The 25671-nt window shown below is 27.3% G+C and overlaps 2 long non-coding RNA genes across 4 annotated transcripts; one reads left to right on the plus strand and one right to left on the minus strand.

Moving 5' to 3' along the window:
* The first annotated feature begins 8895 nt into the window (after positions 1-8895).
* LOC119685985 lies at positions 8896-10413 on the plus strand. Of its 2 annotated transcripts, none has more exons than XR_005252847.1 (8): positions 8896-9323; positions 9383-9487; positions 9572-9656; positions 9721-9793; positions 9852-9921; positions 9990-10080; positions 10180-10242; positions 10314-10413. It is a non-coding gene; the product is annotated as an uncharacterized LOC119685985 (long non-coding RNA). The 2 variants fall into 2 exon arrangements; XR_005252848.1 differs by having other exon boundaries at positions 9852-9905.
* Positions 10414-17280: 6867 nt separating this feature from the next.
* LOC119685986 lies at positions 17281-18792 on the minus strand. 2 transcript variants are annotated; one of them, XR_005252850.1, is made up of 8 exons: positions 18365-18792; positions 18201-18305; positions 18032-18116; positions 17895-17967; positions 17783-17836; positions 17608-17698; positions 17452-17514; positions 17281-17380 (listed from the first exon to the last, which is right to left on the minus strand). It is a non-coding gene; the product is annotated as an uncharacterized LOC119685986 (long non-coding RNA). The 2 variants fall into 2 exon arrangements; XR_005252849.1 differs by having other exon boundaries at positions 17767-17836.
* Positions 18793-25671: the final 6879 nt, after the last annotated feature.

The following is a 25671-nucleotide window of genomic DNA, read 5'->3' on the forward strand; positions in this document are numbered from 1 at the left end:
TAACACTTAAAGACTTACAGAAAGAGTGTTGACATTTATTCTCTAAGCCGATTCATCCATTTTCTTCACGGGGTGCTGTGACTTAACAGCAAAGGTTTAGATAGGACTGGTGACTTAACAGGAAGGAAATTTTATGCAAACACTTGATTTTAATTGCTACCGGCGGATTTTATTCCAATTGGTCATTTATCGGCGTATTACATTGTTGTGTTTTTGAAAAATTGTGATGTCAAGCCTACACGGCAGATTACTACGCAAAATAACTAGAGTACATGTATTCAATATAATTAAAACACAGTAAAAGTCGCCAACTACTGAACCCAACGACTGTAACTTATTCGTGCGTTTGACATTATTCCGTGTCTTGGGTTTAATATGATTACGAATTTTGATGTATCTGCTTGAGTCCTGCAAAAGATTTGTGTTTGCTCTTGATTTTCTTATAATACCGAAACTGTTTAAGATAGGAAAAATTACAGTAGGTGTTTGAAAATGCCACTTTTGTTTGCTGCATTGGGTGAATGACACTTAACTACTTCACTGCAATAAATCAAATAAAAGTTTTTTAAAATATATTTTAGTTTTGATATTATTTTAAAATAGTAACTTATTTTGATCGTGGCAGGTTAATTGCGCTAATTGCAGACTAAACGCGATAACGTTATTAGGCATTTTGCCTGATAATGCTAATATAATCGAAAGTGCATAATGAAGAAGATAAATATTTGGATGCAGATTTACGTCGAAAACACTGCAGTTTAGAATTCATTTGGACTTCATAGTTGCACACGAGTTTCCATAAATTTTTAATATTGTTTAGTTAAAATTTCATGAGTTGCTTCATGCGTGAAATAAAGTTGAGAGGACGTAATGAACAGTTCAGAATGTTGCCAGTCCATTTTTATGCAAATTCCCACAAATTTTGTTATATTTGAAATTTATAATTCATTTTCAGAACGGAAATGGTTTTAATTTAAGCAAAACAAATTAACAAAAATTGCTGGACTGCCAACGAAGTTCGGGACTCAGTGAATTTTATGGGCACTGGTTCAGATACGACAAATGCAGTACTCGTGCAGTTCATGCAAAATGCGAGTAAATTGAATGGAATTCGAATTAATTTGTGTCCGAATTGCAATTTATTGATAACAGAGAATTTGTTTGTAGTTTGTAAAATTGACGCTCGATTTAGTAAAATTCACTTTAATGAAATTAATTTTATTACATTTTGATTTTGTTGTTTATTGTTTATGTTTCGTGTACTTAAAACTAAATGAAGTTTACGCTCGAAAATACTGAACAATCAAAAATTCGAAATGATTGAAACTTGATTTTCCATAATTTTCAAATTCAGTCGAAACTGATATTTTTCCGGAATGTTGAATGTTTAAATAAATAATGGGAGTAAATGTTATCTTTTAATTGAATTGCGTGTATCGAGAATATCAAGTTACTTTATTTCATTCAACTAAACAAATTTTATATACAAATTATTTCTCCCTCGTTGCAGGAACTAAAATTTGTAAACTACAAGTGCTTTCTGTTGCAACTCGAGATTTCACTAAATATTCTGAAATATTTCACTGAAAAACACAAAATAACTTTACTATTTAGTGTTCACATGTATTCGAAGGAATCAAGGAATCACCCAAACAAAAAGACGAAGAGGAAATAAACAAAAAACCTTGTACCACAGAAACTGTGCTTCCCTCGTTTGCAATTTATCGTGAAAAGTATCCGCACTACTTGTAAGTGCCCCATTTTGTGGCACTTTTGTTAAGAGGTCAAACGATTGGAAGTAAACAAAGTGGAACTACTTGTCAGGTTAACCAGAAGGGAAAATCTGCCAGTTTAAATTGTGCTTATTTCTGTTTACAGTCACTTTTCTTGTTTGACGTTTGTTGTTAAGTGAACAATTTATGTAAAAAGAATTAAATATTTTGTTTACTTCCAAGAAAAATTAAATAAATAGAATTACGGTTTCTGAAGTAGAAAAAATAATGAAAATCTTGTTTAATCTCTTAATGTTGCAATTTATCATTAATAATAAAACACGTGTACTTTTCAACTATTGTGTTTGAATTCTAACATATTCCCAGAACCTAAAAATTGACAATAAAAACCACTTAATATAAACCCCTAGCTTAGCAACTCTAATTGCTTTATACCATGTTTCTACTGCTTACTTAGTAACTTACTTAAGTAACTTCAAGATTTTATCGTTTGCATTGGCATACTTACTGCATAGGAAACAACTTTTATGTGTAGAAAGTTCTTTGAAAGTTTTAAGAGGGTTTCCGGTTTTTTAGAAAAATTTCACTCAATAATATATAACACAAAAAATTAAATATATAATTGATTATTAAATCATTTATGTATATATGTTTTATAAAAATGTTAAGTATTCAATAAATAAAACCAAATATTTTAATAAATACACAATTTTTAGTATATTTGTTTACAGCTCAGCTGTTGTTTATTTTTGTTGTTTATCTTTTGTGGCTGGGGGGCTTATCCCTGCCCCACACTAAACTTTAACTATACTAGAACTATTATCATTTATTTATCTTTTAACTGATGACGGACCGTAGATCAGCATATCTTCCTGTGCGTCCTGAGGTGGACTTAACGTATTAACTTTTGTGAATACTTTTAGGGCTCTGTCCTTGATATATTTTTTCACAGAGTTATTTATTTACATTTTACATATAAAACATTCGATGAATATTAAAAATTTTAGTAATTTTCATTGTGGGATATTTATCATAAGAGTTGCATTCGATATTTAACTCCTTAAATGGGCTGATTTTTTGATAATGAGTTCATTTATATAAAGGTTTTTATATAGTAAATCATCCTCATTAGCAAAACCGCCTAAATGAGACGGTGTGAATGTGCTATTACCATACAAAAAGTTTTTATATAAATGAGCTCATTTTCAATAAATCAGCTCATTTCATTAAAAAAAAGTTGAATGCAACTCTTAAAAATAGATTTCTAAAATTTGGAAAGAAACAACAGCTGAGCTGTAAATCAAGTCACTGAGGAAATAAGTATTTAATAAAATCTTTGTTCTTATTAATTAAATTTGTGATTGATATATAAAATGTATTAAAATTATTAAATATATCAATTAAATATTTGATTTTGTTTTTGTAATATATTGTTAAGTGAAATTTATAAAAGTTCTATCGGCTGCATAAATGAACTAATTATAATCAGATTAAATTAGATAATATTTTGAAAGTGTTGGGAACTATGTCATCACGTCAATGCATACCTTAAGAATTATTGTGACAAACCCACTTTAGTTCCAAAGGTGGATAAGAGTTTAAAATACACCTACTAGGTAAGCAGTGGAAACATACTATTACAATCGGCTATATATCTAACAACTGAAGCACTATTTTTGTTTTTTTTTATATATTAGGAGTAATGAGTAATGGCAATATTACATGTCTGACATTGATATATGTATATGACTTTAAACACCTGGATAGATTATGCCAATAGTTGCAACAAAGAAGTTCATACCAATTAGATCAACTAAATTTTTTGGTTAATTTTGCTCAGCTACAGCATTATCTCACTTAGAGTCAACATAACTATTAAAACTTAACTGTGGATTGGGGAAACGATTTCTTAGAACAAAAAAAAGAACAAAACAATTTTATAAACTTATAAACTCAAAGTTGAACTATTTTTTTTAGAACAAGACCGATTTCTAACATTGTAGTGATTTCTTTATTTCTTAAGGTGCATTTCTCAAAATCTAAACTGCTTATGAGCATTTCTGCAGTTCCAGCAAATCAACCTAATGTTTTAAGAAATGTACTAAAGTCAAATGAGAGAATAAAAGAGTATGGGCATGCCACTTTAAAACAAAAAAAAAAAATAAACAAACAATTAAAGATGTAAGTTTTGCTTAGATATATTTTAAACATAATTTTGGATCCACATTATGGTCTTATTTATACTACAATATATATTATAAAATATACAATTAAATATATATATATGATAAAATATAATAGTAAATATATAATATAATATGTATAACTATAAAATGTTAGCTATTAAAGTTAGGGGAATGTTTTGGTGTGGATGCCAGTACACATAATATAAAATAAATTGAATCTGAAGCATCGATTTATTATTAAACTATATATAAATCTAAGCCAATTGACATCAGTTCACCATGAATACTTGCTTCTATAGCAAATACCTAAATTCTAAACTAGAAACGAAAACATTGAAAAATAAAAATGTGTTCCTAAATCGTCAGTTTATATGCTAGCTATATCTAAGTCTAAAGTGATTTAATTTATTTACAGTACACAGTTTTCATTCTTTAGCTTCAAATACATAGATTAGAAAACAAAAAAGTTTTTGTAACCGGAACATACGTCTGAATCCATGGCTTGTATAACAACTATATCTGAATCTGAATTGATGTTAATAAAATTTCGTACATTATCTTACAAGAATATTCTGTACCAAATTTGAATATATCTATTCAAAATAGAGAAAACTTATATCTGATTGTTTAGTTTATGTGGCTATAGAATATAGTGGTTACAATTCGGTCAATTCGAGAAATGAAGTCTTGTTCCAAAAAGTATCTGCGCAAAGTTTCATTTGAATTGCTCAAAACAGAAAGATTAATTTCAATTGACAGACGAGTAGGGTGTAATTCCTCAAGCTGATTAAGGAAATATATTATACATTGTGACCGAAAAGTTTCCGGAAATAAATAAATAAAACGCAAAATTCTTAATCTTCATCAATATTTATTTTATCTCCTTCAAAATATGCTCCATTAGAAGCGATACACAAATGCCAACGTTTCTTCCAATCATCAAAACATTTTTTATAGGCGCTTTCCGGTATGGCTTTGAGTTCCCTCTGCGAATTCTGTTTTACGTCTTCTATGGATTCAAAACGCGTTCCTCTGAGTGGTAATTTGAGGTTGGGAAACAGGAAAAAGTCACACGGTGCAAGATCAGGTGAATACGGTGGCTGTTCGATGGTATTTATTGAATGTTTGGCCTTAAAATCGTTGATAATGTTGAACAAATTGAGGTGAATCGGAACAAGCCGGGCGTTGACACGTCGCATACACAAATTGTCCACCAAAATCAAACGAGCCATCTCACGACCGATGCCTAGCTCTCGTGCTATCTCTCTAACACTCACATGAGGATTTTTGAACACGATTTCCTTTGCCTTTTCAATGTTTTCGTCGGTGGTAGAGGTCGAAGGTCGTCCAGAACGCGGCATGTCTTCGACGGTCGTACGACAGTCCTGAAAGGCTTTGTACCACTCATAAACTTGAGTTTTCGATAAAACTGATTCCCCATAAGCCTTTTGTAGCATTCGCAACGATTCTGCACACGAAATTTCGTTCGAAAAACAAAATTTGATGCAAACTCTTTGTTCAATATTTTTTTCCATTGTTTTTTTCGCAACGCACTACTGAGGTGAACTGGTTTCAACAGCTGCCGTAAACGAACTGTCCGACAGATCGCGCTCATTTTTGGCATAGTAATTAAGGACAGTGCTGCCAAACTACATAAACTTAAAATATCGAAAAATATACAGCGCGCGAATTTTAAATGAGAATTTCCGAAAGCTTTTCGGTCACAATGTACTTCATGGTGTCTATGATGTTTTTTTAATGTGTTACAGAAATCTTGATTTTTAAAACTTTTTTTGTGTGAAGGGTATAGTAATTTCTAAAATTTAATGTTTTCAACAGTTGTAAATACATTGTTAATATTTTTGCAGTGTAAATTTTGTTTAATAAATCTTAACTCATAAGGAACTAGTTTTGATTCACCGGTCTTAGCGCATCTTCACTGTACTTGTTAAAAATTGAGCGAAAACACAACAAATTTGGATGATTTTGAGTGAATTGACTGCGATGAGCAACTTTTACTCAATGGCTAAGTCAACACTAAATTTGTTGTCGACTTACTTAGTTTCGTTTTGGCTAACTCAGTTAGCGGTTGTCAGCGGCTTAGAGGCGTATAGCTTCGTTGACTTGCACCTTGATATTTTTTAAGGTTTTACTCTTAGACACTTCTTCATTTTTTAAGCTGGTTTCTACAAAATCTAAAAAAAAGGTTAAAAAATTAAAGTGTCAACAACCCAAATGGGATAGCGTATTTATTTTACATGAAGGCAGTCCCTAATGAAAGTTTATCTAAGTTAATGCGAGTATGTCTGTTTGTTTGTATGTTTTCGACTTATGAAATCAGTAACATTCGCTGGATGATTTTAGTTTATTGACTTACTTTGTGTGCTTAAATCTGTTGACCTACCACAAAGTTGTGTAAAACGTGAATTTTGAAGCGCTTAATGAGCGCTACTTTGCCCGTTGAAGTTTTTTACTTTACCTTACGAGGAGTTGATTGTCGTTTGAGAGAAATTCGTTCCACTTAATCAATAAAAATTGAAATTAAATTATATGATAACATATATCAGGTTTAAAAAAAGAGGGCATAAAATAAAAGTATTTTATTATTTTATAATAAATTATTTCACGTATATATAAGCGTAAATATAGTCATAGTAATGAAACTAAATACTTTGAACGTCTGTAAGCCAAAATATTTGTGCTTGACATTAAGATAAAATAACACCTAAGTGAAGCCATTAAGTAAATTTAACTTTAAACTTATTTCCATATATTAATGGATCCATACACATAACCTTAACATGTTTATTTTAAAAATGTATAAATTTTAAATTAATCAATGTAATAGGCATTAGTAAAAATTAGATTTCTAATAGACATTGAAGTATCTTTCCAGATAAGAAATAGCTTTAAAATAAATTTGGCCGTAGTAACGTATTGTATCGATAATAGTTCAAATATTTACATATGTACTTCATTTATCCATCATAAACACAAGTAAATAAAAACTTAAATAATTTGTCTTATTTATTTTGAATTTAGGATAATATATTTAATTTAATGAGATATATCTGAAATAATATCTTATATATTGAGATACATACTTGTAAGTGTACAGCTATAAAAAATATGACCAATTTCTACTTTTTGAAATTAAAAAAAGTATTTTATTTTATTTGAGTTTGAAATGATTGTGTTACTCCTCGGGGAGGTGTGTAGATCTAAGTTCAGTTACTGCTTAGTCTGATGAAGTGATAAACAATAATTCAATTAAGGCGTACAGAGCGGTTATGAAAAAACCTCGTAGTTAATATAGAGTAAAAGTGTTCAAGTGGACTGACTCAACTAGGCACAACATAATAATATAATTATTTTAATTACATTATCTTATAAGAAATATAAAAAAAATTTAATAACTAATAGTGAGTGTAAAAATCAAAAATTTTTTTTTTTCAGGAAGAAGGACCTAGCGGTCCAGTTCCTTATTTTTAGTTGACTTAATTTTAATGTTAATTTTAATAAAATAAATAAATAAAATTATTGTTTATTTACTAAAAATACAAAGTTTTATGATTTAACTATAATTCCCAATAAATTAAGATTGATAAATACTATTACATACCACTTTGTATTAATAGGTTTCTCTTGATTAAATGACAGCCTATAATTTCAATAATGCTGGAGGCCAACCGTAGTGATTGAGGATCTATATTGATTTCATGAGATGAAAACTTATTCATTCTAATATTGACATAGAATTTCGTTAAGTGAGATTTAAATCCTAAAAAGCTATTTGTAAATAAATCATCAACTATATTTTATAATCGTTAGATTATTGGTAATTTATTTCATATTACAGAGTTTTTGTCACTTTTATATTAGCTATCTGAACAAAGAATTAAGTTAAGTGGCGAAATTAGACAAGTTTGTTTAAAATAATTGGATGGAAGCCAATTAATTATAATTTATTTATTTATAAATCAATCAATTGATACAAAACAATACGTTCCCGTGTACTAAAGATTATTATTGTTGCTTATAAAATTATTATATGCCTACAAATATAAGACTGAAGTCCAATGTCTTTGTTTATAGGACATAAAATAATTTCTTTATCCTTTATTAGCCTGCACGTACATTAGTCATACCTCAAATCGCAAAATTTACAACATTATTGTAAATCTAGTATCTTCATTGCTGTTTTATCTTTACATTTATTAGTCTACAACTTCACATCACCATAAATTTCAAAAAATTCATTTCTAATCGATTTATGGTAACGGCACTTCTTATTTGGAATCAAAATTTTTCCCTGATACATTAATGATTTGAAAGCAAGAGATTTTAGTCTCAATATGAGAATCTTGATCGTGCTATGTTGATGGTAAACTAGCAATTATAAACTTTTCTTTATAAGAATTATTTTCGAGAAATATGCTCCAGAATAATTTTATGAAATTTAATCCTTTCATTAAAGGTCAGAAAGATGTATTAGTATTACTCAAATCACGCATTCATATTCATATGTACTCGTATCACGTTCTTCAAAGAGAGAGACTTTTGCCTTCTCGAGACATTTTTTGTTCTACTTAAAAAGTATTAAATCATCTATTACAAATCAATCTGTAAAAAATAAAATTTTTGTCATTTATAAACCACTTTCAAATATTAAAAAAAAATATTTGTAACAATTAAAAAAACATTCAATCAATGACAATTATCCTAATATTCTGTGTTCTAATATATTATTATATGAAAGTTTCTTCAGTTATACCTTCATTCATGTCATTCTGTTAAAAATTTGTCCCGAAAAGTTGTTCACATACTTCTTTCTAATCCAATTTCAAAGCAAATAATCGTCTGAAGTTAAGCAAATCCTCAAAATCGTTCTACTAAATATTTTAATTTTGATCACATCTTCATTGAAAATATTCATAAAAATTAAGTGAAAAATTGTTTGAATAATTTTCTTATATATTTTTTTCTTCGATTAGTAAACAGCAAAATTCAAATTCTTTGCTCAGAAGATTTGAAATATATTTTAATATTTTTTTTTACTCATTCGATCGATATGGGTGGCAATTTCTTTGGGTTTTTAAAGGAATTTAGAAGCTACAACAAAGACCTAACACCTGTAGAAAGTGCGAAACAGGCTGGTTCCGTATGGCGTCAAATGTCAGACCATCAAAAATTACAATATACTTTTGAAAAAAGGGTGAGGAAAGTTCAGACATGTTCTCATTGCGGTCAGAGGATAAAAAAGAAGCGACGTGGACGAAAACAGAAGCGTAAAATATCTGCAACAAAAAAAATTGACTACATTAAGAAGAGCAAAGCGACCAAAAAACGGCAGAAACGCCGTCAAAATTTCTATTAATAACATCTTATGGAGGAGTGGATAATTGTGAGTACAACTTGAATTCTTAATTGATCTTCAATGTTGATAACAAATACATTCTCCAGATATTGGTGGCATTAAAAAACTAGTTTCCAGTCCGTGACGCTAGCCACTTATTATTTGGCGTCTTAATATATTGCAAAATCGTACTTCTAGTACGTAAAAATAATGTGAGTATAAGATAGTTTCAGCTAATTTTTATTTTAATAATTTTTATTGTGACATGCTTGACAAAAAAAATTAATTTTTGACAGAAATTTGCCTTCTGAATTCATTATCTGATAACATTCCGTCCAATGCTGTCCAATCCAATCCAAAATGCTCTATTTATGGCGAAAAGTAATTATTATTCTAAATTCAATAAAAATTATATCAATTTATTCTCAAATACAATATTTTGCAGCTGTTCGTAATGTTTCTACATATGTGTTACTTTGATTTAAACCTGAAGACTTAATTTTATTAAATTATTGAAGGTATTAATAATTATTGAAGGTTTGAATAGAATAAAAGAAAAAATGATTTCCTTTTCAGATACCCTGTCAAATTAGAAACAAATTCTAATTGTATTGTGCAAATTACATAAAAGTATGTTTACCGAAAAGTGTGTTTTATAAATTATTTCTTCAAATTTACAATTTAATTACAATAAATTATTTAATTTATTTTTAGTTCTACAAAGAAAAAATTAAAATTTATTTGAATAAAATGAACAAAATGATGTCCCTAAAAATTAACGATTGCTTCAATTCTATTGATGAAGGTAATTTTAATATATAAATAGATTAAGAAGCAGTTAATCGGATTTAATTAATATTAATTAATATATATATATATATATATAAAATATGTAATATTTTAGTATATATTACATAATATGAGTACGTGAAGAAAAACACTGAAAAATTATAAATTAAATTATATGGTGAGTAAATTATTAAATTAATTTTGTAAAATATAAATTATTTTTAATTAATTAATATTATTTACTGTAAGTACAAAAAAAATTTGATGATGGAAGGAATACTGGAGCCTATTTTAGAGGAAATCGCAATAACGAAACTATTTGTATCAAACAAACTGAAAATTATGAGTAAATCTACATATATTTTATATATTTATATATTATATATTTTATGTAAACATATTTTATTCTATATATTTATTTTAATCTGTACAAAAAAAACTAATAATACCTAAAATTAGAAATAAAAATAAAAAATATAAAAATAAAAAATATAAAAATAAAAAATATGAAAATAAAAAATATTGAAATAAAAATAAAAAAAACCCGAACTACAATTTCTTCAATTAATTTCTGTTTTTAGTTTTTTTATAAAAAAAAATGAATAAAGAACCAGAAACTTTCTATTTGAGGTAATCACAACTTGGTGTAAACACTTAAGTCCGGCGAAGACAATGTGATTACCAATCCCTTAAGCGCCAGAGCAGCGGCACTGAGTATTTTATATGATAAGCAAACACTGGGCTTTAAAAGAAATGAAACCTTTTAAGCAAATTATTTCTTATTATGTATTATGTAAATTATTGAACTTATTTTAGAAATTGTGATGAATGTTCTAAATAGTTTACCAAATAAAGGTAACGTTATGCTCTTATCTTTCGATAGTTCAAATAGTTGTTATATATGTATATGTAAATTGAATATAATGTACTAAAAAGATCAAGAATCCAAAGATCCAGATGAACTAGTTTCAAGAAAGTATTAAATTGATATTATTTTGCTTTTTTATTGTTATTTATTCAAAATAGTGTCATTCGGGATCAACAATACACTAAAATGTTTTAATAAATTTTTCGAAACTTTTACAGAATTGCGTTTTCTTCAAACTTTACTAAAAATTTCTTTACAGAGAGTGAAATCCTTCATTATCACAGATGTGGCTAACGCTTCTATAGTTCGTGTATTAAGCTCAGAATATTACGATAAAGATCATTGTGTATACAAATCACAATATGTGTACTAAAATAGCATCTCAATGTTTATTGTCTAGGAAGATATTAAAATAATTTTTGTAAATTTGTAAAAAAATAGCAATAGGGAAATATTAAATAAATTTTTCATGCGTTCTTCTTTACTATAAATGTGGACAAATTTTTATCCACATTTCTCTTCTTCATATTAATATATGCATATTACCAATGCTTAGTTAAAGATTTTATACTTGATGTTTTAAAATTTTGAAAACAATTTTAATTATCAGATTTAATTAAATAAGACCCTGGTCTTGAAAAAATCGATATGAGAGCACTGAATGCGTTTGCAAATTCCATAGCATATGCAACTTTGAAGATATTTTAATTCTCATGCGGTTTAGGAATATGACATTTCCAAATACATAATTTTTTTTAATAATAACTGATATTTTAAATAATAAATTTTTAAATTTTTATCTAATGAGCTTCGTGAAGTCAATATTTTTGTTTCAAATAAAAACCTTTTGAAGTTTAATTTTTTGTGTACAAATGTTTATCATAACCAAATGTAGTGCCGCCACTAACATTTATTTTTTTTTGGAGGCTTCAATGGAATATTCAGCGCACGTCTAAAGTATTAAGTACACGTGTGTAAGAAGATTGGCTCGTTTGTTGCTAATAAAAATACGTTGAAATCATTATGAGTTGGTTTTGAGATTTTGAATTACAACTTGCAGAACTTTATTGCCCACACACCAAAAATATTAGCAAGCAAACATTGACGCGATCTATTGTGACTTCGTCATGAACTGTGGCTCTTAAGGGACTTTCAACTTCAACGCAAACTATGTTAATTGAAAACTGACATCACTGCCATCTGCCTGAGTCTAAGTTGTTTATTCGCGTATTCTATTAAACAACTCTCAAGTGTTTACAGCTGCAGAGTTTGTAATTATTTTCATTTTAGTTGCGATATTTTTTTCTTATAACAACTAATTTTTTCGTAGTTAATTATGCAATAGTTGTAGCCATAGACAAATTGGCACTATTTTACTTGTACTCAATATTATATTTATAACTTTTTAGAACTGCTTAGAATTATACATGCAGAATACTATATTCGATTAATATTATTGACACATTTAATATTATATTTGTTCTTTTATTAGTACGCCTGAAGTTCGTAGATCTTCAATAAGTATTTCAAACATTTACTGAATGTGATTGTCATCTGAACGGTGCTATAAAATCGTTATATATCTCCGAATTTCCACGAATTATCTTCAATCAAATAAATCCCTATTATTTCATGCATAGTCTACTTTCTATTTATTAATTGCATCAACCTGGGTTTTCGTTGCTATCACATATTTAGTGAGAAAAAGAGCAGTGTTTATGTTTTTAACTAAAAAAAAAAATTTGCAAAGTGACAATAAGGCCGTGTGCGAGTTCGAGTAAATTGATGGTAAATTAAAGGAAATAGTAAAATTTGTCGGTATGACACCGAATGTTGGTATCTACCAGAATTTCAAGTAGGGTAAATTAGATAAAAATTAGATGAATTTGATAAATAAGTAAATAAATTTGAAACATTTAACCAAAACTAATCTATAAGTGCAACAAATAAATAAATAAATACTTAAATAAGTGCAGTGCAAAAAAAGCCCTACAAAATTTCTATTTACTTTACCTCATTTTACTCAAACTCGCACACGGCCTAAATAAGAAATTGTAAAATTTCTGATTAGATTATACTGGAGTCACACGAGAGTTTTGTTAGTAATTTAAGTTGTCAAATATTTTAAACTGACATCTGAAATCAAAAAGCAAAATTATCAATTCATACGACTAATCATTAAAATTTGATTGTCAAATTTATGAACCTGCGTATTTGATAAGAACAAAGTACACCGTTTCACCTATCGTCATACTAAGCCTTAACTCGTGGGACAGGCCTCATACTATGTGCAAAGTAAATATTTTGTGAAAGTAGTCAAAAAATGTGGAGATGTGATAAATTGTGAATTCTAGAAAATCAAGTTGATTTCAGCTTAGACAGTTCATATGTGCAAAGTTCAATTATGGGCTGAACTTGTAAATGAATCCTAGAGACTAAATCAGAACAGATAAATGTTTTAAATATAATGGCTTTTAAACATTTTTTAATAATCTAAGTATAATTATTCTTTTTTTAATTTCTTGACCCACGGAATTAATTCCTGCATTTATGTGAAACTTGTTGTAAATATATATTTATAACAAAATAATGATCAGAAGTTGAAAAGTAAATAGTCAAAACATCTGTAATTGTTTATAAACCAGAAGATAAATAATATTTAATTCAGTCACAATTTTCAGTTTAATTCGAATATGTTAACACGTTGTTCCTACATTTTAATAATACTGCAGCCACTGTATGTTCCGCTCGCAATACATATATTGGAACTTGAATCTTGAAAAAAATAAAACAAATAAATAATTATAAACAATAATTATTTAATGAATATATCACGTATAAATAGTTAACACATTCATATACATAAATGGAAAATACTCAGTTGCTAAATATCTGCATTCTTCGCAATTGCAATCATTTTTGGTTTTTTGAGAGAATTGATGTTTGCAAAACCGTATATGGGACTAGAAGCTTTTAATTTTATAAATTAAACCAAAAAATAAAAATACATAATAAAATATAAATTTCAATCAATATCAACTTTTGTAGAGCATGTATACATCCTAGTTATTATTGGATTATTAAATACATATATTTTACAAAAGTCAAATATATAGAAGAGATTAAAACAACTTCAGGTTTTATAAAAGTTTCTAATAAATAATATAATTAAAGACACAATCATTCTATTTAAAAATTGTTTTAAATTTTTTAGTTGAAAAACAGTCGTAAAAATTATCGCATTTAATCGTTATTTTTGGATAAAAAAATGTTTCCGTGCTATTTTTTTCAGTTTCCAAAACCCAAAATACAATTTCAAGGAAACCTTTTTGAACCGATTACGTTCACACATAAAAGTCAAAAGAATTTATAAATCATATTTTAATTAACTTACGAAGAATTTATGTGGCCTAATTTTGATTAATTTTAAGGTATATTCTCAATCTTAAGTATCTTAAGAGGATCAATACTCAAGTGACGAGGCAACTCCGTAACCATAGTAACCCTGTTACTATGTTAATCGGTTATTCATATCGTTTTATGAAATCGTGATTAGCCCTATTAATTTTTTTGTATTTTCTTTAATAATTGTGTTTGGCCAGTATACCTGTACTGGCCAAGGTAGAGAAAATAGTGTTGTTGTCTTGCGTACATTTCGGACAGCTCAGATCATTATGCCACCGAAAAGACCTAATGATTTGGATCTTCTTTATTGAAACGATACGGATCACATGTGAAAGTAATTGGCAATGCATCAATCATGTCAGCTGTATTTGTTTACAAAATTTTGTTTTAATTGTGTGAGTGTTCTTATCTAAAAGAATAATTGATAAATTTGTATATATAAAAAATAAAAAATCAAAAAAATTTTAAATCTACTGAAATATCTGAATTATTAAATGTAAGTTTTTGTTTATTATTTACTTTAAAACTTAACTTTAATTTCGTAGTACGGTAAAGATTTTAACAGAATCATCAAGCAACAGTGAAAATGACTCTTCCTTTCCTTTTAAATACTAGTTTAAGTGCATTAAGATCAGGGGATGAAATGCATCAACATAAATAATTGGGAATTTTATGGAAACTTTTTTATGGAATTTTTTACCAATTTTTAGATATAAAATAGCTTTTTATTAATCACATTTTATAATCCGATGCGTCTCTAAATCAAACACGACGTCCTGCATTATGTATTTCTTACGCCTATAGTTCTGGAATTACGCTTTTCTGCTTTGATAAGAAAGCAGTAATGCTCTAGTTTCTTCTTTTGTCCAATTGTGCTGCTCATTTCAATTCAAATATGAATAATAATTAATTTTAAAAATAAAAAAGCGCTGCTCTTTGTCGCCAAACTCCATGTTTTTCCTTGTTGTTTTGTTTATTGTTTTTACTGCACTATATAGTATATTACTATCATATTGTCAACAATATTTTGCATATAATACGTTTCATTTTTATTTTGCACATACATTCCACATTGAACCAGAATGAGCCAGAACCAGAACCACTTCAATGGCTGGTTCACCCATTATTATTATTTCGCTTGAAGTATTAATCGGGTATTTTTCTAAAACAAATTACGAGATCTAAAAAGACATACTGAATTAAGTTCCTTACTAAATTTCACCTTAAAAGACATTCTCTAAGACATTATGTAGGATTCTTAGTACCACATTATCTGTATATTATAACTTCAGTTTATTTTGGTGGTTTACATATAATCAGAAAAAGAAAATATTTGGGTATAAATTGTTAATCATTGTCATTGTTAATGCGAAAGGTTCTTACATAAAGATTAGGGTTTCAACTTATTAATGTAAAGACAAGTTTATAGATCATAAAAAATTAATATGGTTCTTAAGGTCTGTCAAACATGTCTGTCTGTCAATTCTGTATCATAGAATTTAATTCAATTTTACAAATTCTCATTACTTGTATTATAATTTTATAACCAAAATAAAATTCAGAATTTATGTTTCGTTAAACAAATTACGAAATTGTATGCTTCTCACGAGATGGCGAAAACTAAACGATTATTTGTATACGTTTTTATTGGAAAAGTTGCTGAGGTAACTAATAAATTCAAAATTTTAGGATACACTTTATGGAGTAACAATTAGCAATAAGGTACAGATTTTAGGTAATAAATTACTACATTGTAAAATTTTAACTAAATAATTAATTTACTACCAAGGTCCACTAGTCATTAATTATTGATTAGCAATGTATGGATTTTATTCCATATTTTCTTTTGTTCTTGCCAAATGTTTGACATTTTAAAAAAAATGTCTAGTTTTAAGCGGGTACTACACATTATAGTTGGTGCCACAACTTGGTGGAAAGACGATTGATATTACACATCATGCAACATATATACTGTAAAATAAAATCATGCGTGCATGTAAACGATGTTTTCGCTTCTGCCCCTTTAAATAGAATCAAATTTTGCATGTAAGCCGACAAAAATCCGATTATATACGGAACAACACGAGCAAGTCGGACGAATAATCAAAATATTTTGATTTCCATTCATCTGTTCGTCATGCCGGCAAATATTGCTATTACACATGAGACTTGGTACAAATTTCGCATTCAACGTACCAAGTTGTAGCACTAAATATGATAAGTAATAAACGCTTAATAAACATTATCAAATCCATTAATAAATGATTATAAATTGATTCTTTAGACATTTATATGTTAGCCTCTAATTATAAATCATTTACATTTCTCATGACATTAGTTTATCCAAATCTTTGGATTCTTAATCTTTTTGATTAACATGTATAAGTACTATCCGAACTATTGAAAGACAAGAAAAGCATAACGTTACTTTTAATTGCTCAACTATTTAGAACATTTGTCACAATTTCTCCCAAAATTTCTAAAATAAGTTCAATAATTTACATAATACATAATAAGAAATAATTTGCTTAAAAGGTTTCATTTCTTTTAAAGCCCAGTGTTTGCTTATCACATAAAATACTCAGTGCCGCTGCTCTGGCGCTTAAGGGATTGGTAATCACATTGTCTTCGCCGGACTTAAGTGTTTACACCAAGTTGTGATTACCTCTAATAGAAAGTTTCTGGTTCTTTATTCATTTTTTTAATAAAAAAAACTAATCGTTACAGAAATTAATTGAAGATTGTAGTTCTGGTTTTTTTTTTTTTTATTTCAATATTTTTTATTTTCATATTTTTTATTTTCATGTTTTTTTTTCGTATTTTTTATTTTTATTTCTAATTTTAAATATTATTTTTTTTTTGTACAGATTAAAATAAATATATAGAATAAAATATGTTTACATAAAATATATAATATATAAATATATAAAATATATGTAGATTTACTCATAATTTTCAGTTTGTTTGATACAAATAGTTTCGTTATTGCGATTTCCTCTAAAATAGGCTCCAGTATTCCTTCCATCATCAAATTTTTTTTGTACTTACAGTAAATAATATTAATTAATTAATAATAAATTATATTTTACAAAATTAATTTAACAATTTACTCACCATATAATTTAATTTATAATTTTTCAGTGTTTTTCTTCACGTACTCATATTATGTAATATATACTAAAATATTACATATTTTATATATATATATATTAATTAATATTAATTAAATCCGATTAACTGCTTCTTAATCTATTTATATATTAAAATTACCTTCATCAATAGAATTGAAGCAATCGTTAATTTTTAGGGACATCATTTTGTTCATTTTATTCAAATAAATTTTAATTTTTTCTTTGTAGAACTAAAAATAAATTAAATAATTTATTGTAATTAAATTGTAAATTTGAAGAAATAATTTATAAAACACACTTTTCGGTAAACATACTTTTATGTAATTTGCACAATACAATTAGAATTTGTTTCTAATTTGACAGGGTATCTGAAAAGGAAATCATTTTTTCTTTTATTCTATTCAAACCTTCAATAATTATTAATACCTTCAATAATTTAATAAAATTAAGTCTTCAGGTTTAAATCAAAGTAACACATATGTAGAAACATTACGAACAGCTGCAAAATATTGTATTTGAGAATAAATTGATATAATTTTTATTGAATTTAGAATAATAATTACTTTTCGCCATAAATAGAGCATTTTGGATTGGATTGGACAGCATTGGACGGAATGTTATCAGATAATGAATTCAGAAGGCAAATTTCTGTCAAAAATTAATTTTTTTTGTCAAGCATGTCACAATAAAAATTATTAAAATAAAAATTAGCTGAAACTATCTTATACTCACATTATTTTTACGTACTAGAAGTACGATTTTGCAATATATTAAGACGCCAAATAATAAGTGGCTAGCGTCACGGACTGGAAACTAGTTTTTTAATGCCACCAATATCTGGAGAATGTATTTGTTATCAACATTGAAGATCAATTAAGAATTCAAGTTGTACTCACAATTATCCACTCCTCCATAAGATGTTATTAATAGAAATTTTGACGGCGTTTCTGCCGTTTTTTGGTCGCTTTGCTCTTCTTAATGTAGTCAATTTTTTTTGTTGCAGATATTTTACGCTTCTGTTTTCGTCCACGTCGCTTCTTTTTTATCCTCTGACCGCAATGAGAACATGTCTGAACTTTCCTCACCCTTTTTTCAAAAGTATATTGTAATTTTTGATGGTCTGACATTTGACGCCATACGGAACCAGCCTGTTTCGCACTTTCTACAGGTGTTAGGTCTTTGTTGTAGCTTCTAAATTCCTTTAAAAACCCAAAGAAATTGCCACCCATATCGATCGAATGAGTAAAAAAAAATATTAAAATATATTTCAAATCTTCTGAGCAAAGAATTTGAATTTTGCTGTTTACTAATCGAAGAAAAAAATATATAAGAAAATTATTCAAACAATTTTTCACTTAATTTTTATGAATATTTTCAATGAAGATGTGATCAAAATTTGTAAAGTTAAGTTCAAGAAATCAAAATCGTGAGGATTTGAAATTATTATTATGGATTAATTATGGATTAATTGAATTGAATTGAAATTGGATTAGAAAGTATTCTTTCAATGACTGTGATAAAATAATGAGATTATAATGTTTAACTTGAGAATGGGATTGCTAATCTGTAGAGTCATAATAAGACAATAAGTATTTTTCTAATTGTTAACTTTTGTTGTTTATAAATGACAAAAATTAATTTTTTTAACATTTATATATTTATCTTAGACAATTCAACACTTCTCAAGTACGATATTAATATAGTCTCAAAACAAATTTTTTTTTTAGACACTAAACGTCATTTGAATATTCAGATTAGCTAAAAATTCCTCACATTTAACGAAGGAGAAGGTTCTGTCAACTTTTTTCTGGTCAGCCACAGATCGAGACGGGTGCAAAGAATGTCTCAAGGCATTAATGATGGCACACGATTTTTATTTATACTTTTAGTTGTAGACTAGCTTATTTTATTCCAATTCGTAGTGCTATATGGCGGAATCGAATTATGCGAATTTCTTCACAGTTATTCTGTCATCAATTTTAGTCTAGCCTCGTACTACCGTGTTTTGACTTGGCAGTACCTCCAGTCATTTATACTAATTTATCAAAAGTGTCGAAAAAAATTCTTCACACTACGGGGATTTGAGTGGTTCTTATCTATTTGTGTGGATATAAATTGTAACCAACTAAATTAGTTAAGATACAGTGCTACCAACATCTGAACACACAACACACAAATGTTGGGAATAAGAAAAACAGGCTTTAGAGTAATTATTGGAAGTGTTTTGGTTATATTTTAAAAATGCGTTTTTTATCTTCTTAAGTCACGTTTTTATATTAAATATTTCTAACCAAAGTTTGTCGGCAATTAATTTATTTTGAACAGTATTTAGAATATCTATTAATGTACAAAAAAAATCCATATATCTTTATAATTAATTTTTTATTGTCTATGAATAAAATTACTAAATGCTTATAAGAATATATGGCGTAGATCATTATAAACAATGCAATGCAATGTTTTTGACTATTTTATAAAATAAATTATTGTTGTAAACATAATTTAATTGACTATTGAAATCTTTAATTAGGAAAATAATTATATTTCTTATTTTCCTATAATAATAAAATAAATATACTAGACTTTTATAGTGAGACATTCAATTACTTTGATGCAATCGTGACATCTTAAAATTGCCATGAGTTACATTAGAAATGCTTAGAAAACGTACGAGTATTAAAAAAAATAATTTATCGTGAGAAATATTTCAAGTTAATGACTGATTAGATGACTAAACAGAAGTAAACTAATTAATTTTTTTTTAATTCAAAAATACATCAAATAGTTTAATAAACAATAACATCGTAAAAGTAGTAAGTTAGAATTAATTATCGTTCAATTACCATAATTAATTATATATGCATAATGTTATATATTCCATTACAGTAGCATTCCAGTAGGCTGTAAGAGGCTACTGTAATAAGTAGGTATGTCGTTAACAAATTTTAACCCTGAGTGGTTAGGTATTATTACTTATTTGAAATCTATTGAATTGTATTAAGTATATATTTTCTGAGTTAAGTTAAGACCATTTATATTTTAGTAAGTTTCTAGATATTGCAACTATTTTTGTGAACAAAATTTTGAAATGTCAAAGTGTGAATCACAAAAAAATGAAATTAAAATAGGCCATTTTGAGGTGTTAAAACTTACAACATTATTCATAACTTTGTTGGTATATCACATAAATATTTCTCTGCAAACATATCACATCTTACTTTGTCAAGAGTATGACATGGAATTATTATGAATCTATAGTATTGAGCGGTCTTTATTATTAGTAAAACTGATTTATTGCTACGTTAATTAAGCTGGTAATATTCACAAAAACTAACTTTTAACGATAGTTCTACGTAATTAATTTAACTTAGTTTTTAAACATTCATATTAAAATAATAAAACACAATTTAGCAAAGCAACACATAAGTTTAGTATGCCATAAAATTATATAGCTCCTCTGGTTATGACGATGTGGCACTGCTGGATTGTTTGTCCGTCTGTGCCATGTACATTATGAAAGACAACGGCCACTTGTTAATTAAAAATGGCAACAATTTAAATTAAAATTAGTTAAAAACTAAAAAATAAATACTTTTTGCACTAAAAATTATTTCCTCATAAAATTTTACTATGAAAACATCATCTATATGGAGGTCGTGTCTATGAATTTGTAGATGAAGATGTTACGGTTTCGTGTATTTGATGGCACTACTCTTCGCATCAGCACCTCATTTCTTTGATTAAAAAAAAATGACTACCAAGTGTACGGCGAAGGCGTCATCAACGCATTTTTGTAGCTGTGCCTTGATGGTTAGGGTTTTTTTTTTATAACCGGACAGAAGTCGTAGGCGGTTACATATTTTTAGATGATTTCATGAGCAATAAAACTCATCCACACTTACATTTATGTATGTATGTATCTGAGCACCAATGATTTATTAAAGATATTGTGCATTTATAAAAACATTTTATAAGTTTTTATGCTCGATTGAGTTTTTTGAATATTTTGCGCCAAAGTCATGATTATTAAATTTAATTTCTGTTTAACCTTTTCTTTGAATTTTATGCTAAGAATAGATGTTATTAACAAAAAATTACATCCTACACTCTAGGTAAGTGAGTATTAATATTTTGATGTATTATTATATATGGGTACTTGAAAAAATGAAAATTAGCTAAAAAAATTTATATATACTATACAGCTCATAATACAGCGAAGCTAATTGGATTTAAATTATAATATGTTAGGATCAGTGTTCTAGCCAGGATGTTTCGAGAATTCTATAAAAATATTCATCAAAGTTGAAATAGAAATAACATTCGTAAGTAATTCGTCGTTTTTATAATGAAAATTATGTTACAAAATTATTTATGTCACATAATAAAAGACAAAGTAAGGACTATAATAATCTTTGTATAATCTACGTCATTGTATACTATAGTTATTTATTTCATCATCACCTAACAGCTTTATATATAAAATTAGAACCGTAACCTATATTATGCCAAGGCAGTTTATATCAGAAAAAATTTCTTGACAATATTTTTGTATTATATTTTGAGTAGATTTGATGTCAATGGCGAATTTATTACCTAATACTACCCGCCCTCTAGATATATCACTCTATACAATACACATTTACAAAAAACCACTATTTTTTAAATAGATAAAAGTAACATCTTCCTTACCAGTAAAATATTTTTCTTTCCCAGTTGTTAACTTTCATGTAAATTATATGTATTTCAACAAATAGTTCTATAAATCAGAGAGAAGGTTTTTTTTAATGTAGGTGTCATATATATAATTTCGTACATAGATCACAATATTTATAAACAAACGATGAAAAATATTATTGGAAACAAAATAATTAATTAATTAATTAATTGTATGACAAATAATCTGTCAGGAAATATTGAATATTCCAATCAGAGTTTGAAGTAACCAATATAAAGCTAGTCCCCTTCAGACTAAATTTCATGATTTTTCAATTGTTAAATAAACAAGGTTAAATGTTTTGGTTATATTTTAAAAATGCAATTGTTGCTGTTTTGGAGTAATATATTTAATGTATTAAATATATTGGAAAATACCAATCATTTACATTAATTCAATAATTTCATTATTTGCGCCCATCATATTAATTGTTTAAACTCTTTCACGATATTATAATGTAAGCAGAAAATACGAAAATTTGATCGAAAACGTGACCAAATCAGAACAAATATAGCTGTGAAATATATATATATATAGCCTCTTTGATATTCTCTTGGTGAAGCGTTAACTTGTTAGAATGTGTCTAGTTATAAAAATTATTTTTTTTTATCATTGGTTTATTAATTGAATCTTTCTAAATAGAAATTGACAACAATTCTATTTAGAATATTCATATTTATTAATGATTTTCTTTTAAAGCGGTTTAGTGCAGTTGTAAAGATAAATGGCGAACATGAGATTTGGGTGGGGTACCACAAAATTAACAAAAACAAAACTTATTGTACAATTAATATAGTTTAAATCTAGCAGTGATTACTCGTATATACTTTAATACTGATCGTAAGTAACTATTAATACAGAGTGATTTTTCCAAATAGAGAGTAATGAATCATATTCTTTTATATGTATTATATATTAGGTTACATTATATTCTATATGATAAAAGGTATTAAATCATAAGTATATTTTATAATACTTCATAAGTATTATGCATCACATCTGTGATGCAGAAATCTGTTTCAGGATAATATACCTGAACGACCCTATCGTAGAGACTGTATTATTATAATATATAGAATATAAGCATGATTATATGACAAAAAGTTGTCTTAACTCACGATGATCATTTTTACATAACAGTCCTTGAAGGACTCAAGTTTGTCGGGCGACAGTCTCCGTTTTTGCCAATTTTTTACTTTTTTCTCCAGTTGATCTATCCAAGTGATAGATTTTTTGTTATGGCGAATTGCTGATAAAGATTTCACTTTACGATTTGTGTCTGGTATCATTACCCCATAACAAGTCCATTACTTTTTCACCAATTTAATGGTAGAACAGCGAGTTTCAGTAAAAAAGAACAGCAATGCAACTATTTTTTTTGCCACTGAAAGGCCTTTGATATTGAAACTACATCAACTGTACATACATTTACTGATATACGTCATTGTTTTATTTTATCAAGTACATCATATCGCTTTCTTTCTCTCACTCTCTCTATCTTTATTATATTGATTATATTTATATCGTTTTATATTTATATTAAAAATTAATATTTTTTGTAACTATTAATTGCTCATAAATCAAAACAATAACTACTTAAGCTGTTCTCAAAGTTCTATTCGCCAAAATACTGGAATGAATGAATTTGAATACAGTATGTCCTTAAACATTTAACATAATTAACTTTAAGACATTTTAATATAACCTTCGTAACTTCGTATTATTACCAGTCTTTTTGCAAAACTCGAGACTGAAAAACGTTAAATTTCTTTTATTATTTTAATAAAAATTTTATCAAACTGCTTTTTATGATATTCATAAATTTAATACATACTAGTTTTAGTTTGTTTATTGAATTAATATTTTTTATAGCAAAAATTAATATTTAATTTTGATATAAAATCAACACACCTTGACCTCTTTTCCGTAGGGTATTCATACGTACTCACTTATGACCGACCAAGCAACGAATATTTACATGACTTTATGCAGCGAAAAAAGTGATCATCGCGCTAAAAGCTGACATTTATATTTGAGATTTTGAAGTATGACTGAAGACTCGTTGGACTTGGTAATGAAGTCGATTCTTTAAATATAATTAAAAAAGAATAAATATATAAATAGCATTTTATTAAGCGTCTTTTCCAAACTGCTTATGTTTAATTTACACACTTAGAAATCATTAAAGTAATCAAAAATCAAGTGCTCACCTCAGTTGTTGCTGATCAAGAATTCAAGAACCTTACAGACCATTCGAAGAGAAAAGTTCATGTACATTTTTTGTTTATAATTTTTTTGTTAATAATAAAACAAATATTCATATAAAACTATTTATATGCCGTTATCTAGAAACTAATAACATATTTGTGAAGTGATTCTGTAATTACTGTATTCAAATTGAGCTTGGCTGACAGTTGTAAAATTACAAAAGCCGGTACGATGACTTGTGATTCGTAGACAAATAAATATAATGGAACGGCTTGACATGAGACGTTGGACTTAAGCAATTTGAAATTGGAAGTAAATATTTCATCTTAATTTATTTACTAAACAAGTACATAAAAATGAAAATGGTCAAATGTCATTTGAGGAAATCTTCATTAAGTGGCTAAGTAGCTGTAGGCAATCAATCAAAATGAAGGATTATATAGTGTTTCTACATAAATTGCAAAGATCTAGCTTTCGCAACATGCAATGACACCTCAGCACTTTTTGATAGGATTCTAAGGCATTAAATGTTGCAACTATTGCCGTGGGAACTTATCTATTGCCAGGAGTTAATATTATTGATTCCTTTCTTTTTTTTTTGTTTTTTTTTTTTGATACTAATATTTAAGTTAAACTTACTAATTTTATTTCATATGCGTATGATTTTAGTTTTTTTCATTCAGCTTTTTTATTTATAGTATTGTTTGTCACGAAATTTTAATTGGTTTTTATTGAACAAAAAAGCAAATACCGCTCAATATAAAGTTATTAAAAATGTGATTTTACTTATTTAACACTAGAGACTCAACTTCATAAAGTTATGTCTAATGTAACTTATATATTTTTTAGCAGATGTTAAGTTGCTAAGTAGTACTGTTTTACCAGTTATCCCGTCTTATTATAGCTCACACTCATGTTGGAAAAAAAAAATTGGTTAATTACAGATAAATATTTACATCTTAAGCATCTTTTTATCGACCATTTGCTTACGTGCTTAAATATTGGTGACCCCAATAAAATTGTCGGGCGGTTTATTTGCCGATATTTGTACAGGTCAATATATATTTAACATAAAAAATATTGGATAAAATTTATAATTAATTTTAGACTTTTAGAACTTTTTAAGCTTTTAACATGTACATAGATAACATAGTCTATGGCCGTGAAGAGCATAGATATAAAAGTGCTTTAAGAACAAAAAAAAAATACCGACATAATAGAATTCAAGATTTATTTGTTTGGATATCAAATGAACTATGTCTCAAACTGATGTATATAACA

Source organism: Teleopsis dalmanni, chromosome 2 (assembly GCF_002237135.1).
Source record: "Teleopsis dalmanni isolate 2A chromosome 2, ASM223713v2, whole genome shotgun sequence".
Taxonomy (NCBI): domain Eukaryota; kingdom Metazoa; phylum Arthropoda; class Insecta; order Diptera; family Diopsidae; genus Teleopsis; species Teleopsis dalmanni.